Here is a 6000-nt window from a genome sequence, read left to right as displayed (position 1 = left end):
GTTGAAGTCTCAGGGGCCTAGTTACTGTGAAAGGCAAGCCAAAAGTACACACCTGCTGGTGTTGTAGACAAATACTGTTTTAAGCGTAGTGGAGCGCATTGTACTCCCCTCATAAGTGCATACCCCATACGTACATCTAAGTGGTGTACCATTTTGTTCCTGTTAAAAGCTTGTGGGGCTAGCCTGCTGATGCCACCTCCAGCCTGTCTCATACTGCCACGATATGTTCTCCTCATGCTGATGCCAGCTCCAGGCTGTCTCATTCTGCAACTATATGGTCTCCTCATGCTGCCGCCAACTTCGGGTTTCATCATTCAGCAACTATATGGCCTTCTCATGCTGCTGCCAACTCCAGGCTGTGTCATTCAGCCACTATATGGTTTCCTTATGCTGCCGCCAACTCCAGGCTGTGTCATTCAGCCACTATATAGTTTCCCTATGGTGTCGCCAACTCCACTCTGTGTCATTCAGCCACTATATGGTCTCCTCACACTGATGCCACCTCCAGGATCTGTTATTGTGCCGCCATGCTACAGTGATTCTAATAGCGACAGCTCAAATCTGCATGTCATACTGAATAACAGTATTATTTAACTAATGTGAAAGGGATCCCTTCTGTTAAAGGAGGAAACCAGCACTCTGATCCATACTTGATAAAGATATAAAAAAGTCATGCTTCATTTAATCCATTATAAAATCATCATACAAAAAATAAGGAAGAGGTTAAAAATTGTGCAGACACCGATGCGTTTCGGGAGACCCTTCTTCAAGCCATAGTAAATGTAGTGTTTGACCCGAATAAATAGATACCATCAGAATATGCACAATCCCCCTTCTAACATTTTCAATGGTCACCAGACTTCCTGTGGGCATTAAAACATGCTTAATGGAAGTGAAGTGATGAATCATAAGACAACAAATTCACATATTACCACAATTGAATGTATATGTAAAAACTCCTAAATGATCCATGATCTGCACATACCCAGATGACAAATTGGAACAATTATTTATTACATTATAACTAAACCAGGTATGTATGTATTTATGTAAGTTCATCACATTGTAAACATGCCAGATGCATGCAAATGTGTCACAAAAATGCATCAACAACAAACAAGTGCAAAATGAAAAAGTCTTTGCATGAATAGATAGATAAGATAGTTGCAGCAAAAAGCATACCGGTAACAAAATACAGTTGTGCATTAGAAATACTGTCCCTAATAATGTAACATTATATCTGACCGGTTGTTTAAGCCTGCTGGTGAGCGTGTGCCAAGTTTGATAATCCAATAAGCTTCGCGAGCAAGCAGTTTGCTTCTCCAATCCCCACCTCTAGGTGCAGGTGTTACTCACTCAATGGAAATTACCTGTAGGGTGGAGAGATTTCCTGTATGTTGTTTTGAAAATGACAGGATGCACCCGATAATGTACGTGTGTGAACAAGGCTCTGTATACGGGTCCTTCTCTTTAGCTTACGGGAGGTAGTACCTACATATTGTACTTGGCAGGCTGTACAATTAATGCAATAAACCACATATGTATTGATCGAGTATGTACCATTTGTGACAAAAGATAAAATCTCTTGTTTTTGACCATGGACTTGCCTAAGGGGCACCTATTTTTACCACATTGTGTACTGCCAATGTGAGAGAGCCATGGAGAAGATTTGGACATAATGGGAGATCTTGTAAAGAAACTGGGTGATATGATGTTACCTATGGTTGCATTCTTCTTAGCAACATACCGCCACCCTGTAGTCACCATTTGGTTCAGAATATGATCCTGTTTAAGGATTGGGAGATTGCTGGTGATGATGATTTTAATTTGATTGTATGGTTTAAAAAAAAACTGTTGAAAAAACTACCTTGGTCTCTGCTGCATCTTGGGCAGTTTTTAGTTGTTGTTGGCACTTGCCACTGTACAAAAAATGTGTTCTCCTTATTTTTGACAATGCTCATTGCTCTATTTATAAGGGCCTCTGGGTATCCCCTAGTTATCAAACAAGAGTAAATTATTCCACATTCCTTTTCAAAAAGGAGGTCATTTGAACAGAGCCTACTGGCAAATTTCTGATGATGTGTCTCTCATGTCCATTTTTAGAATGGGAAGAGAATTTTCTTAGTGTGGTTTCCCATAAAGGCTTGTGTGAATAACGCCTAACACCAGATCGGAAACGAGAGACACATCAAGGAAAACCATTTCTAGGAGATGAAAATTGCAAGCGAAAGTCAGATTGCCCAGATTATTGTTAAAGTAAGAAACAAAATTATGAATGATAGAGGAGTCACAGGGTCCCCGCCACATCACCAGGACGTCATCTATATAGCGACCGTACAAGGAAATGTGGCGGAGAAAGGCATTGTCCGGTGTATGAACGAATCCTCCCACAGAGCCATATAGAGGTTGGCCAATAAGGGCAAAAATTTGGCCCCCATCGGACAACCTCTGGTCTACAGGAGAAAAGATCCATCAAAGGAAATATAATTGTTGGTGAGCAGAAAAAATGTAACATCAAGAATGTACTGTTGTAAAATAGGATCCTAATTTCTGTATGTTTTTAGATGGTATTTAAGAGCTAGTAATACTCTATCATGGGGAATTACACTATAGAGTGACATAACATCACAAGTGAGCCACGATAGGTCTTGGTCCGACTTAAAATCCTGAATGGAAACTAGTAATTCTTTAGTGTCTCTGATATAGCCAGGGACCCTGACTACTAGCAGTTGTAAAAGGCTATCTAGCCACATGGATAGTTTCTCAGTGACAGATCCTATTCCTGAGACAATGGGACGGAGGGGTGGGGGAAAAATATCCTTATGTGTTTTTAGCAAACAGTGGAATATGGGACAAATAAACATTCCTCCATATTTTTAGAGAAAATGCCCAAAACAACACCCGCACTCAAAATATTCTTAAGTCTGGTGTGTATATCATTAACATTTTTCTGATGACCTCACTATTATCTCAGCAGAATTTTGCACCTCTGTTACACCTTTCTGATGACGTGCGGTTGTATTGGATGGTGAAGAACCCTCAGATGTAATGGGAAAGTGCAGAAAATTATCCCCCTCTAGGCACTACTTCTTCAGATGGAATCACAGGAGGAATGGTTCAGGATAAAAATGTTTTTAATGTTTTACTTTACCGATGACGCATTTCGGGTAATGCCATGCCAATCTGAAGAAGGGTGTATACCTGAAACGCGTCATTGGTAAAATATATATTTTTTTCTTATCCTGAACCATTCCTCGTGTGAGTCCATTGGTAGAAGTAGCGCTTAGAGGGGGATAATTTTCTGCACTTTCGCTATACTATTTGTGGACGGACCGTGAGCTGTATCCACATCCCTACGGCTTTGCAGCTCTCCTGGGAATCCACCAGATATCCATACCCACTGTGTTGGATGATATGAGCATGTATTTTGAGCACAATACAACTTTGTATAATCAATTGTATACTTGGGATAACAAACTAGGCGCCTTACGTGGTTTTGTTTTCTGTCTCTCTTATCACTCAGACGTAATGGATCTGTCTAAATCAAAAAGTTCCTTTTCCACTGCATGTTTAAATGAGTCTATGCACGGTGCTCGTTAATTCACTGGGTAGAAACATTCATTCTTTAAAGTAAATCTCCCCGCTGTAGACAGAATGCTTGGCTGATTCATACGCTGATGTTCCAATTCATCAAGCTCTATGAGAGTGACCTGTTTACTTACGTAGAGGAAAAATGTTAAGTCCTCTATTGTTTAAATTTGGACAGGTAGTAGAGTCTTCAAAGAAATGTCGTCTGACCATAAGGCAACAAATTAATTTATTAACGTCCCATAAGGTTTTGTACACATTGAAATTGGTATCAGGCACAAAGTTAAAGGGGTACTCCGGCACTAAGACATCTTATCCCCAATCCAAAGAATAGGGAATAAGATGCCAAATTGTGGGGGTCCCACCGCTGGGGACTCCCGTGATCTTGCACGCAGCACCCCATTACAATCAGTCAGCGGAGCACGTTCGCTACGTGTCTGATTACTGGCGATCATGGGGGCCGGAGCATTGTGATGTCATGGCCCCGCCCCCGTGGTATGCCACGCTCTGCCCCCTCAATGCAACCCTATGGGAGGGGGCGTGAAAGCTGCCACGCCCCCTCCCATAGGCTTGCATTGATGGGCGAAGAGTGACATCACACGGGGGCGGGGTCGTGACGTCACAATGCGAACATGCTCCGGGGACTGATTGTAACGGGGTTCTGCGTGCAAGATCACGGGGGTCCCCAGCGGCGGGACCCCGCAATCAGGCATCTTATTCCCTATCCTATGGATAGGGGATAAGATGTCTTAGCGCCGGAGTACCCCTTTAAGGCACCCTTTAAGGTATGTTTGTAGCCACCTCTCCTTGTTTTTTTTTTCAGTTTCCTCCCTTCTTTTTGTTGTATTTCTTTGGTGCCAGTGGAATTGGGGGTTCCACATTTTTTGAATATACACCGGCCTGTGTGTAGGGGGGACGATTGAGAACAGCTTCTGAATCTGAACTGTTACTTGGAGAAAAAGTGATTTCACCCTCCGATGGGGAGAACGACACATGCAGATCATCACTGCGTTTTTTGTGCGTCTTTTTCAAGATAGATATCCTTCTGTGATGCCGCTTGGTTTTCCAGGTATACACCTGGTTATTAGCATAGTCTGCTTTATCCCTCGCAATCTTAGTTTTTTTTCATCTGTGTGATACACTCCTCCAGTTTGTTAACATTGGCAAGAATTTTTTCATTTAATGTATTAAATTCTTCTGTCACCTGGTATTTTCTAAGGGATTCTTGGATGATCTCCACCTTAATTTGTGTATATGCTCAAAGGCACTCTTCCCTCTTTATAGTAATTTTGATTAATGTGAATAAACAATCAGACAATGCTTCATACCACTCTGTTAGATATTCATCGTCATACACAAGGGTGTTTTTTTTTTTAGGAGATGAAGCCCTCTGGGAATCCTTTTCTGCTCAAGGTAATTGTTTAAGGTAGTAAAGTCCCACCATATTCTGAGCTGATCGCTCATAGTCCGTTCCAACTCCACCATCAGATTAATCAAATCCGAGGTGAGAGGCTCTTGAGCTTGTTCAGTGGATGCAAAAATATTTGCTGCTTTATATTTCCTTTCTGAAGTGATTAGCGGTTGGAAGCATGGAAGTATAGGTGAAGGATCCATTGTTATGGTACAACAGTTCAGAAAGATACGTGTATGAAAATATTCACTGTACAGTATATAATGTGTTGGAGGTACAACAAGTTATCACATAATAATAAATCCGTGGAGTCAGCGGCTGGATTAACAGCAAAACATATAATATGGAAAAAAGAGAAAAGTTCCGTTCACCCCTCCACGTTGTAGCTCCGAATGTCCTAGAAGGCAAGGTGCAAGGGGGCGTAGCTACTGTGAGCAAAACCAGCACTCCGATCCATACTTGGTAAAGATATAAAAAACTTAATTCTTCATTTAATCCATAATAAAATGATCATGCAAAAAAGAAGGAAGAGGCTAAAAATTGTGCAGACACCAACGCGTTTTGGGAGACCCTTCTTCAAAGGCATAGTAAATGTAGTGTTTGACGCAAAGAAATAGATACCATTAGAATATGCACACTCCCCCAGTGAATTCTCGAGCATCGTGCATGGACTAATTTCAACATGTAATGCAAAAGGAACTTTCTTATTTAGACAGATCCATTACATCTGAGGGTTCTTCGCCGTCCAATACCAACACACATGATCAGAAAGCCTTAAAAGAGTTGCAGAATTTTGCTGATATAATAGTGAGGTCATCAGACAAAGGCTGATCCGTGGTTGTATTGGACCACGAATTGTATTGCAACCAGGTTTGGGATATACTCAGGGATGAAGTAATCTACAAAAAATTGTACAGGGACCCCACCAATGATGTCCAAACCAAAATTAAGAATATTTTGAGTGAGGGTGTTGTTTTGGGCATTTTCTCTAAATATATGTA

Source organism: Hyla sarda, chromosome 5, assembly GCF_029499605.1.
Source record: "Hyla sarda isolate aHylSar1 chromosome 5, aHylSar1.hap1, whole genome shotgun sequence".
Classification (NCBI taxonomy): Eukaryota; Metazoa; Chordata; class Amphibia; order Anura; family Hylidae; genus Hyla; species Hyla sarda.
This window is presented reverse-complemented; position numbering follows the sequence as displayed.